Source organism: Etheostoma spectabile, chromosome 24 (genome assembly GCF_008692095.1).
Source record: "Etheostoma spectabile isolate EspeVRDwgs_2016 chromosome 24, UIUC_Espe_1.0, whole genome shotgun sequence".
Classification (NCBI taxonomy): domain Eukaryota; kingdom Metazoa; phylum Chordata; class Actinopteri; order Perciformes; family Percidae; genus Etheostoma; species Etheostoma spectabile.
In genome coordinates this window covers 8,906,344-8,919,244 of record NC_045756.1, presented here as the reverse complement: position 1 = coordinate 8,919,244, position 12,901 = coordinate 8,906,344, and the positions used below count along the sequence as shown (strand labels likewise).

General features: G+C 42.2%; 1 long non-coding RNA gene across 1 annotated transcript in view; it reads right to left on the bottom strand.

The window, feature by feature from the left end:
- The window catches only part of LOC116674089 (uncharacterized), a 29,480-nt gene extending 22,632 nt beyond the window's left edge, over positions 1–6,848 (bottom strand). The window contains exons 1-2 of the long non-coding RNA XR_004327963.1: positions 6,839–6,848; positions 9–109 (exon numbers count right to left, since the gene is read on the bottom strand). This is a non-coding gene — a long non-coding RNA (uncharacterized LOC116674089). The remainder of the gene's footprint in view (positions 1–8; positions 110–6,838) is intronic.
- Positions 6,849–12,901: the final 6,053 nt, after the last annotated feature.

Below are 12,901 nucleotides of genomic sequence, written 5' to 3'. Positions count from 1 at the left end.
TGGAAGACATTATTAGATCTTGGTAGGAGCATGCTGCGTGCTTATTGGCTACCTGACGCTGATGAGATTTACTCTTTAGGTATTGAATATGCGTATTGAATGACGAGGCCTTTTTTGATTCAATACATTAGAGGTAATTTGGTCAATGCCTAAAAATCTAATTCGGTACCTGGTCCTACAGCTCTGTGATGCTGTAATGCGGACTGTAAAAACATTGAACAGTTATATAAACCAACGTAATAATACATTTATTTTTCAAAGCGCTTTTCTAGACAGTCAAAGAGAGCTTAGTGTTGGACAAATTCAAATTTTGAAAAGAGAAGTAAAGGGATCACCAAAGTTCACAAAGATCCTAAAGATCTGCCCCACATTGCATTTAACTCAATAATTGTCAACCTGCTGATGGCGCTAGAGGTAAAATCAGGGTCAGGGTCATCAAAGTTGGATACGTTCATCCTCTGGGAAACATGAATCTCTCTACCAAAATGTGTACCAATTCATTCTCAAGGTGTAGAGATATTTCACTGGATAGGAGGAAATCTCCTGGTGGTACTACATGGGAAGTCGGGCAATTATCATTAGGATTCATCCTCTGGGTTCCATGAATGGCTGTGCCAAATATCATGACAATCCATCCAGTAGTTCAATCACTTCATGGTGGCTCTAGAGGGAAAGTCAGGGGATCACCAAAGTCGTAAAGGTTTATCCTCTTGGCTTCATGGATACCTGCCAGACACACTGCAGAGGACCCGCAAACAATGTTTCCTTTAGCCATCACAGCGGAGACCGGCTGAGACTGAAGTCACTCACTCTTCTACTTTCCTTTATTCTACCAGGTACACGTCTCATCGACATTCAAAACCTAAAAGTGTGATGACAAACCCAAGTAAAACAAAGCCACTGCCTCTTTAATTACAACATGATACCCCCATATAATCATGCTGTATATTATCACGTATTGCCGTTGACATAACTAACCCTGCCTGAGACGATAAACGAGGTTACCAGGTTAGCGAGGGCATTATTATGTAGCAGCTTGTCACTTTGACGCATCATCAACACCATCACCATCCTCATTAGCGTGGTCACTTTTACAGGTGATGCCGCTGGCAGAGGACACCGCGACTCTAACACGAGTGCAGCGGTGCTCGGCCGGAAAAGAAAGCACCCAAGACATACAAAAGATCATTAGAGCACATTAAAATCCACATTACAGCGTTTGCTGCCTCCTCAGGAGTCAAACGCTCTGGGTGAGTCATCGGCAAGCCTGCTAACTCACCACACCGTGGCCTAATGACAGCTCATGTGGACGCCTGCCCACTGATTGCAATTTGGCAGCAACGCGATCAGAAGCTCACAGAGGTATGTGTTGTTACTGTATGTGGGCCAACAAAGATCAGAGTGTTCAAACCAATCAGCGGTGAAGAAACATCCTGACCTGACCCTGGCTTGCCAGTAAAGTAAAGACTTATTCCGCATGTTCTGTGGAGATCAGCATGTTTTTGCATGCAAGGAGGGTTGCAGCATGTCGTGGGGAGAAATGTTTTTACGCATTGTTATGAACACCTCTTTGCAAAAACTATTCCAGCAATGTATCAACAATAAGTACATTACTTTTTCAAATTGACAAAACAAATTCATGCAGTGTTTTAGTTTTCACAATACAAAACATGTCCGACTAATGTTTGTGGAAAGAAATCTAGAATATCTGATGTAATGGTGCAGCAGTGGAAAATCATAGAATCTTGTGTTTTAACATTTCACTCAATAAGCATCATCTAGCTGTAATGAATGGTTGTCATGTTGACCCACAATGTGGGGGGGGGGAAACTAAAAACTTCTACCTTTAAGGCCTCTTGATAAACTCTCGCACTAACTTCCATTAAATCCCGTAACCAGAGACTCTGTTCAGCTTTCTCACAGCTTCCATACATCCAGCTGCACTAAAAGCTTCATGTCTGCTAACCCCCTCAATGTTTCACTGAGGTTGACTCCTGCAGCGACAATCACATGATCAGAGAGAGGATCCACAGCAGCACAGCACCGTCGTGTCCCCCACCCCCAACCCTCCCCCCACCCAATGATAAATGAGTTTGTATTGTCTGTCAGGCCGGCTTCCTGCCAGCCCAGGTCACTGGTTATTAAATTACCACTTGCCAATGTCCTAAATACTGATTGATGGATGAGCATGGCAAATGAAGGACTCCTATGACTTTTGTTTCCCCCTCACAGATTTCTCAGTGAGAGGGGAAACCTAGACCAGATTGTTATTGACAGGTATTGAATGCAGGCTGGCGGCCTCCCTCCAATACTGTTCTTGGTGGTTTTCTTTTTATTTAATTTTTGTGTTCATGTTCTTGCCCGGTCGGGCTTCTAATGGTTTCAGGGATCAGTAAAAGATTTGTACCCATTTCTAAAACCCACTGGACCATTTCTACAGATGTCACTAAGACGTTTTAGAGCACACAACTGCAGTGTCATCCACAAAGAACCAGTAGCTTCCAGTCAGCACCTTTCTTTTCAAAGAGTACTCCTGCAGAAGAATTAAAGTGCATTTTGTCACTTGTGGAAGTTAATCGTTTCTTTAGAAGTACAAGTAACAAGGGTAAAACTATCAACATACAGTATGTTTAAACTATATACATATTTCAGCTAAAGCAAAGTAGCATTTAAGAAGCAACTTTTCAAAACTCAAATATGATGAGATTTTGAGCAAAGTGTAATTTTTAAATGGACATTTGTAGGGCTGGGGCGGTTAACACATTACCGAGCGGTAACATTACGTGATGCCTACCTCGGGTCTGAGCTCGTCACGATCATTACTGCAAAAAAACATTGACCTGTCCGTGTGCACGGCCACGCTGTGCCTAATGACATGGATTCATTGATTCTAATGACATGGATTATGTCTGATGACATTGTGTCTTACATAGATTCAAGGTTTTCTAAACAAACCTTAGCAAAAGATGAAGCAAAGCCGACCTTTGGCAAGTTGGGGAGGGCAATGTTCCATGACACAACACACGGTAGGGAAAGTGATAACATTTCTCCGTTCTCAGCTAAGGTAGACACAGTAACGTTAACGCTGCAGTGTTTACCATTGCACATTAGGCTAGCAGCTAGCAGAGTTTCCTTCTGTTTACACCATTATCCAGATAAAACGCCACGGTTGAATTTCTGCCTGCGTGCACGTTTCAAAGCCTAAAACAGAATGGCTTATATTGGTAGAGAGTGCAACAAGTTAGCAAACTGCTGAGTGGCCCTCTCTGCCTGCTCAACTGCTAGACAGGCTGCAACATATGTTGTAGGCTAAGGTTTTTTCGGGGGTAACACTGTTCACTTATAACGGCGGTATTGACAACAGAAACCACCGTGCCGTGACAAGCTCTAGCTTGTTGTTTTATTGTTCACTTTACATCAACTTTGCTATCTTTTTCTCTTCCCCACAGCGGCACTCATACGCCACTCTGTTAGCGCTCGCTTTCCTTGCGTGACCACATGGCCGCTGACGTCACTTAAGGCGCCCTGCCATTCTCGCTCTAACTTACACTAACCTTGTAAGGGGGTTGCGGTATACCGCACTACTGCAGGAATGTCTTGCTTTTCAACCGTGGTAGAAAAAAAGTCATACCGCCCCAGCCACAAAACAAAAGTCGCTTGCACTGCAACAAAGAGGGTTACTCTTTATTTCACCAAAGCATTAAAGTGCCTCTATGTCGGACAAGGAATTTAACTGTTCCTTTGTACGAGCAACAAGAGTGCAAGCATAGACCAATGCTAACATGTACAAGAGTCAACACTCCCGTATTTTCCAGCCACAGTAGAAGACAGCTGACCTTTTTTTTTTAAATAAATCTACATTTCTGGTCATTACAAACTTGGCTGAAAGGGACAGAGTTAAAATTGGAAAAAATAAGACTATTCAGGTCTTGTAATAACAAAATTGTTAAGTGCTGCGGATTTGACTTTGACCAAAACAGACAGAGGGAGTTCCGAAAAATCCTCGTGCCTGGTTTTCTGCGAGCCCTGATGTTGGGCTGGTGTGTGAGAGTGTATGTGTGTCTCGGGGGTGTGCTCAGGGTTAGGGGCATTGATGAGTCTGTGGCTGACATTTGAGTGTGATTGAGGGGGAGTGCAGATACTAAATCACTGCATTGTTCTGCTGTCTGTGCATCCTGTCGTTAATGCACTTCACCGACCAACATGATGCCTTTAATGTGATAACAACTAATTAAACAGAGGCACGGAAACTTGGATTTTTGCTAAAAATCCAAAGCCTGGAGGTGCTCAAACCAAACCCTCAGAAGGTTTAAGCAAAAAGTATACAAGTAGCAGTTGAAAATAATTAACTATATGTATTCAGCAGTCACAAAGAACACTTTTTTGCTGCAAAGCCTTCATCAGCCTTATGAAGAAGTACTGGCTTTTTCAGTCATTGTTAACTATGCCACATTTGTCTCTAATGATAAGGTAAATGAAAGGATATTTCAAAGAGAACTGGCCCTCCCTGAGTAGTTTTTTTCTCTCTCTCTCTTCAAAGACTGGACAAACTGGAGCAGTTTGGAAAAAGACCGCAGGCATGCCGAATGATTGTCAGCCATGCAAATAATCACTTACTTACACTCAGTGAGTTTGCTTCGGATAAGTCAAATTACCATTTGAAAATGAGCTCAAAAACACTCTGGGCGAAAAGCTTGCATCATGATTCTTAGTTATATTATCGCGGGTACGTAACTTCTCACACATACACACACATGCAGACAAACACATTGCTCTGTGCAGCCTCTTTACTGGCTGCAGGGATATCAAATGAACGCTCCGAGCAGATGGGAGGTTTGTCTTATAGCTGCATTTAGTTGAAATTGTTTTCAGCCAGTCAGATGCTACTTCTGATCTATGTTCTGGTTGCTAAAGTCGGGATAGTTTAAAGGCATTTCTGCAACATTGTGTACAAGTATAAATGGTGGATGGTGATAGGGCAAAGGGTACAGAGAGAGACAATGACATGCTGGAAAGTCAGTAGATTAAAATCAGACTCCTACTACTCTGGTCCACCCAGCAGCGTCGCAACACCGACACTTTCACAAAAGGTGCTGATAGACAAAAATTAAATGTTTTTTGACTCTTTAGAAGCAAAATGGGTGGTGGGGGCGGTGGGTATAAAGTGTAATAGGTGTACACCCCAACACCTGAGACGGAACGATACACCTTCATTGGTCATATGATGGTAACAAAAATCAGTGGCAAAACAGTCAAAAAAATCTGCATGTCAGTTAGGTTGAAATGCGTCCTTTGTCCTGGCTGGAAGCTTCCCGGGCTCTCAGACAGGTGTTGGGAGGAAGTGTGTCCTTCGGACTGACAGTGTCTCAGGGTGAATAGCCAGGTTATAAAAAGCCCTTTAAGCCCATCTTATCCTTTTAGTTGCTGAGTCTATGGCTGAATTTGAAGCTACTGTCAACAATATGAAGTTCCCGGCCAGGATTGGGAGGTAAGCAAAGTTTAAGCTACAGTGCTGAACTAATGCCAGTTTGATTAAATGCTCTAAGTACAAACAGCAGGGGTTTTTGATCCCTTCACTTATAGTTTTCAGGGCTCACGGAGCTTCCTTCATTGTGCTGCTCTCTTTCTGACCTTCTTCAGCCGAGGACAATCCATTATATCATCAGAACATGACTATATTGTGTTCTAATCATCCAAAAATACAGCGGGCGTAAATACTTCATCACAACTGGTGTCAGTTTGGTTGAAAGCACTGCAACGCTTTTCTGAAGCTCGGCTTTATTTCCAGCAGATGCGTGGCGTAGAACGAACATTTGTTTACATCCCAAGATACATTAAGTGTTTATTTGATAGCAAACACAATCCAAATTGTCACTTAGCGATGCCAGCTCCAAGTCCAATAAGCCACGGGTCTTTAAAAGTCACAAAGTGCTGCCATGTTTAACAGGGTTAAATACATAAACAAAGATGGATTGAATGTGTAATTTGGAGCATTCAAATTTGGTGAAGGAGAAAAAAAAACCAATATATTTTGGGGAGCATGCCTTGCTGCATATTAATTCTTATCGTGGTGATGAATAATCATGCTTCTTATGAGGAAGAGTCAGTAGAATACAGCAGCACTTTGAGCTGTCATAATTAACAGACTCACTCAACAATGGGCACATTCTCAAAGAGACTTCTTATTAACACAGACATAATGGGTAAAGTGCATATTAAAATGGGTATTTAGAGTGGAAGGGATCAAAACTAACCAAGTTTTATGGTCGACGTGTTTAATTGTTTCAGCGTCAAATGAATGCCAGCAACAGCCAAGGCCCAGGCCATACTGTACGGCTGCCCCAAGGTGTCAGAAAGCTTTGGCGTGACACTGCCATTACCCACGGGGCCCATGCACACCTCATTAGCGACAGAGTATCCTTTGGCCACCCATGGGCGAGATTCAGTCCCTTGGTGGCTTAACAAGATCACATTTAAACCTAGGGAATCGCTTCCTGATGAACATTCATCAGCAGGACACAATTATTTCCGGGCTGCTTGAATTTCTGATCTAGTTTTATGAAAAATGCATAAAGATATTATTGATATCCTGGAAAAATATGCATGAAAAAGGTTTAAGGGTGAGTTCAACCAAATTACAAATCAACATTTTCTCATCCAGCTTGAGGGGCATGAAGGCTAGCGGGTAGTTTTGGTTTTATTTGCCCTGGTTTAATACCGGCCTGTGCAGTCAGTTCACACAGCACTGAAAACTGACAATTAGAAATTTAATAGCAGTGCGTCTTTCCATAAACAGCGTCCTGGTTATTTTTAATAATCCATAAAGCCTGACGAGAACAGTTTTCAATGAACTACTTTCTATTGATGAAACAGAAAACCAGTCAATCTCAGTGATGGAGGTCTCAAAACGTAGAAGAAAAACTCTGCATCCTCTAGAAAATACATCTTTCTTGTAAGCTTGGTTAAGTGGAAGTCAAAAGATAGCTGGACAGGTCTAGGGAAGTGAACGCAACTAACTGTCTCTCGTGAAGGTGCCCTTGAGCAAAACATCAACGCCATTAACCCTTCTGTGGGCACACAAAAACCATCATGTTGGCCCTACCAAGAGACAATCCCAACTAATGCAGGGTTACACAGGAAACTCATCCTTGTCAGCAAAATGAAGAAAGAACAAAGAACTTCCATCTTTTAAATGTTCCCTTACATCATGAGACGGATGGTTAGGGTCCGTAATTCAGCGATGAGCCCTGAATTCCAACTGAATAGCCTTTTCCACAGTGTGCCTGTCAAGGGTGATTACAAGCTTAGCAAGAAAAATGAGATACTGGTTGACCTATTTCTGAACACTTTGTTTCATGCAGTCCCCCCACAATCTCCCCTTCCTCCATTCCAATCTTCCAACCAAAAACCAAGTTTGACCATCCCTTTCATTTTCTATTTCAGCCTGTGTGCCCACCGGTTCCCTCAGAGTAGAGGTCAGGTCAGAGGCCACCTGACTCCACGTTGCAGAGTGTGAGCAACCTGGCAACAAAGGCTTCCGCTGTTGGGAGATCTGTCGCCCGGTGCCAAACTTTCACCTTCACCCCCTCCCCTCTAGCCTCACTGAAGAAAACCCCTGCAGGGATGCTTCAATGGGGGGCTGTGAGCGCTCAGTCCTCTGAGGCAGCAAAGTTTGGATGCTGTCACGAGGAGAGTCACACTGGGAACTCATGAGCCATTAAAAGGTGGGAAATAAAAGGAGGTGACGCACCTCTGCTTTGCTCGGGAACAAAGACGCTCAGAGACGACACAGCGACCTTTATGGCCACCATTTCTCGCCACCTCTTTGACATGATGAGCTGCCTCATTTGGCTATCAGGGTGTCTTTTCTAAATGTGTCTAAATGCCGCTTGAGGAGCCTTTTTTGTTGTTTCAAAAACAGATTTTCAATCGCCGAATACCAAATGCTTAATTAAAACAATATGCTATGAAATTAGATGAAAGAGTATTAGTTTCTTAGTGCCACTGAAGTCCTACAAATCCTGTGTGTTGAGTTTTGCAGATAAGAGTTAAAGAAACAGAGGCTGGCACTGGGCCCTTCTCTTCTCACATCCTCGGCAAAGCAACATGGGAGAGCAGGGGTTTGGTCTTAAGAAGAAGTAAGTAGAGTTTGTTATTTCACCGCCTTTGACTAAGGTCATACCAAATTAACAGACGACTGACTGAATAAAAATAGCATACCATTAATTCTTTTTTTTTTCTCCTCTCTGCTCATAAATCTTAAAGGTTGACCTGATTTTTAATGTTAAACTATGTGGAGAAATTAACAAGGAAGATGTTGGGGGGTTGGGGGACATTCAAATAAGCAGCACAGACTAATTTCTACCATGTCGCCAGCTCAGGTTTCATGTGAGATCTGCGGCGACTAAAAATACTTCTGGTCTTTCGTGGGGAAACAATTTAAAACCTCACAAAAACAATGCTCAGTTGCAGCATTAGAACGGGCATTTTCAATTACGCTGGCTGAGATTTCCAAACTTTAAGCTGAGAATTATAATCAATTTTCAGGTGATAAAAAAAAAGAAAAAACGGGGGGGCATTTAATTGCCACCACATTCGTTAACAAGCTGAGCTCTCGTCGCAGCCCTGTGCACCACACTCAGCATTCAAATAGATCCTAATTATTTCTAGTTGAAGGTCTTAAGATTGTCAAGTCTTGTGTTGGCCAATGATAAAACATGGCTCTTTCAAACTTAATCAATACAAGTACATTCAACGAGCATAAATGGCTCAGAGGTTAAAGCTGCATTAACTCTCGGGTCCATTTTGGTTGGATGGCCCGGAATCCACAAAAGCAGATTACATCCTCAAATCAAACCCCAACTGATGATCGCGCTCCTAAACAGTCAATTATGGAATGTTTGCTGTGGCGTTTTGCGACGTTATTTGTTTCTGTGCGCTTGATAACATGCTAGACCGACTTTAGATTGACAAGGATTTATGGGGGAAAGCAGCGAACGGAGTAAAAGCCAAATCACGTAAACACCAATTACAAGTCCGCCGAGGAGAATTAAAGCGGCTGAATCCAGATTTTTCTCTTCTTCTTCCTTTTTCTGAAAACAGACAAAAAGGCGGCGAGATACCGGATGTTTAATGAGGAGAAGGGATGATGGGCAGTGCTCGCATCATAATATGCAAATCAGTCATCTCTGAAATAATGTCTGATGCACTTCTGTGCAGCAGTGGATAAAAAAAGGAGACCACTGATGCTAAATTATTATGATAATTGAGGAGTTTTTGGGGGGCAAAGCAAAACTTGTGTTGGTAGAGAAGAAATAAAGTAACACCCAAAAACTCGGCCGCAAACATTGCCTTCTGCGGATCTCGGCAGTGATCTCCTCATCCTGACATGGATTGCATTTTTAAACCTGTATTTATTTTAAGGCTGCTACGATGCAAAAGAATCACTAGCGAGTACATCAAATCACTTGGGGACATTAATGTAGAGACATAAGAGATTAATCAGAACATGTTGACCACATTTCAGGGACAACAAGACCTCAGAGCTGCTAGATTAGATCTGCATTGTGTATACAACATCACCAAAGTGCATTACACACTCTCCTGGCTACCTGTCAAGACTAAACTGACTTTCATGGACACCATTTTCTCAAGAGGATTTCATTCTGCTGACTGATCTGATACGTGTGTCATTTATTTTACGCCGTAGAACTCTTATTATCCAGTTTGACAGTCAGTAATAACAGAAAAAGAAGAAATGAAAAGTAGATTTTCTTCAGGGCTAAATTACGAGGTATGTGTACTTACCGATACCGGCATCTTAGGCCGTATCGAAGGCTTTGCCGATACTTGCATTGGAACGTCTAATACATCCCTTAAATGCTTCAAAGATTGATCATCTGAATACTTGTTGGGGCCAAGAAGAGTCAATAGCATCCAACATCTCACTTTAAATATCCAAAGGAAAAATACACAAAACCCCAACCACCATTTGAGGGATCCAAACCTGCCGGTTGCATTAACTCGGTCTTAGATTTATCATCGTTTCTCGTCTTACTTTGGCTGCATTTTACATTCCTCTCAATTCTTACATTTTTCAATTGTACTGTAACTCTTACCATCAATAGTCTTCATGTTAATTTGTGTTAATAAATGGAAGCCAGGAGAACTAACAAGGCTCCGACTAACAATATATTGTGCACAGGGACTTTACTTAGAAAGCATGGTTTCTACAGTTTTTTTATTAATAAGAACTAATGATTTCAAAGCTTTCAATTCATCCAATTTTCAAAGGGAGTTAAATTATGAAGAAAAAAAAGATTTTTTAAGTAGTATGTCGTGTTGAACTGAGTCCTTGCAATAAGTTCCAACTTGAAAGTCAAGTTAAATGTAAAGTACTTTTAACAGAGTGGCAAAAGGCCTAAAATCGGATAAAAACAAGAACACGTCTAACAATCAAACTGTAAATCCTTCAACTGCCTCCCGCCCATGTAATCAAGGTGTAATTTGCTCCGCAGCTGTGAAACGACTGCTTTCATTCGGTCCCCACATTGCGGTGATTGTAGAACAATGGAAGAAGTTGAGCGCCGAAACAAGAAACTCTGGTGAATGCTATTAATAAAAGACACATCTCGTCACTCCCAATGTGGCAGGCGAACCTTGCAGGCTTTGAAGTCCTCTCCTCTCGCTTAACTTAACCCAGTCTCCACTCATCTCTCGCTCAAACTCTGCCTTTAATGTGGCAAGCCGGCCGGCCTCCTCATACCGACCCAACCATCACGTCACTGGACGTCTTCACAACCGGGATTATTTGCATTTCCTGGTCCTTTTGAGCTTCAATCACACAAAAAAGGGCCCAGGACCACTGAACAACAAAAAAAATAAAAATAAAGAGCAGAGAAAAAAAGAGAAAAAAAGTAATGTGGTGCAGCAGAACTCAAACCAGATGAATCTTCTCTATTTTTACCTTTTCCTTTGCCAAGGAAACATCAGGCACATCCTGCATGCTTCAGTTAAGACGGGCCGGCTAAAGCCTTCGTAAGACGAGAGGGAACAAAGATGTTCACCCCCCCGCCTGCGCACATCTCTCCTTCAAATGTTTGCTTAATTCTGTTGTGTACGATCTTAGAGATGAGGATATAGAAAATGATATGACACAAACACACTCGCATACACTTATTTGGGAATGGAACCGTAAACAGAGACACACACACTCTTTTCTTGTGGATTGAAAGCAGTGTAACGTAGGTGACAGACAAGACAAGATACCTGAGCATTTTGCAGGAATACAGATGTGGGCCATTAAGCACTCCCAGGTGACAAAACCTATACATTGTGTAAATGTGTTGCCAGACAACTGATTCCAGGTGTTGGAGACAAAGATAAGCTCATTGGCCACGTTCACCATTAGTGGAAACCGTAAACATTCAAAAATAAGAGCGAAGGTGACGTTAAACATTTCAGTGGTCATCAGCAGGCATGCTACAACAAGAGGCGGGCCGGCTCCATTGCGCCACCTGTGGTCAAAAAGTCCACAGGACACCTTTGAGCTGCGTGCCAAATTGTGGTTCTTTGCTTGGGCCCGGTGAGGCTCAACTCAGCTAATGAGACTATGGCTGCCACAGTAAAATATTACTGTAACTAAAACTCCAATCTGCTAATGGCCGCATAAAACAGCATTTCATTCTGAATGGACTTTTGTGTGCTCTCTTCCTGCACACTGGAAAAAATAAAAACCACTTCAGCTATTTGCGAGCCGGTCTGCTCGATTCAAACACGGCACCTGTGACTATTCAACAAGGGCACTTTTAAATTGCCTGTCATCAGTAAAGGCTGCAATTTCTGCCACGAAAAAAAACGGGGAATAAAGACGCACAGCCGGTGAAAACAGATATGAGCATCTATCGTTGTAATCAGGTGGAAATTGGGAGGCCTGGGTACACATTCCCGCTGCTGTTGGGAGTGCTGATATACACGGCCGTGCTGTAAACAGCCCCATCCTCAGAGTATATTATGTTCCAAATAATTATTGATTTTTATCTTTGCCTTATCATATTCAGATTAAGCTGATAGGGCAGACAAACCACCCTCCACAGAAACACTGATTTAAAAATATGCTTCTTCATATTTTAGTCAGGATATCAGTGGACACTTTTCCCTGCACACACTCCTTTTCTGTAATTGCTTTTTCATATTTTGTCAATGGCAGTAGGTGTTTCTGTCCAAAACTCACACACACGCACGCACGCAAACGAGAAACAGAGATTAATGTGTTGTGTTTAAACCTAACCTTTTCTGTAAGTCAAGCGTTCTGCTGGTTTACTTCTAATTTAAAACTGGAGCTATACCAGCCCCTTAACATCCTCATCCTTATTAAAGACATTTCAGGACACGCCGTAGCCAGGAGGCACGGATCAAATATATATGATTCAGTGTCATTTGCAGAGGAAATCTGGGTTTTAGAGGAAGTTAATTCTGCCTTTTGCGACTGCAGCGATGACAGATGTAGTCTGGAGTCCAAGGTTTTCCTTTAACAGTACTCTAAGAGCTGCTGTTGAGCCTGTAAAGTGTCACTAATTGCTGTGTAACTGTGCTTAATTCAAATTATTCTCGTGGTTTAGATTTCTTATTATGCTTTAATCCTACCTTGGCTTTGAAAAAGCAGTATTGCAGAGTGACCTAACCTTAACTAAACCACTGCAGTGCAAGATAAGAAAACAAACTGATCTTTTTTTCTTTCGCTATACACATTTGGGAGGGTATTGAACAAATGCTGTTGTTCTGCCAATAATGGCAGATAAGAAAATGTTGGAAAGCAAAGACAAGCAGCCTGTTTTTGTCATTCAGCTTTTGAGGGCTTGTTGACTTTTGCAGTGATATTTTACTGTAGCAAAACCGCTGT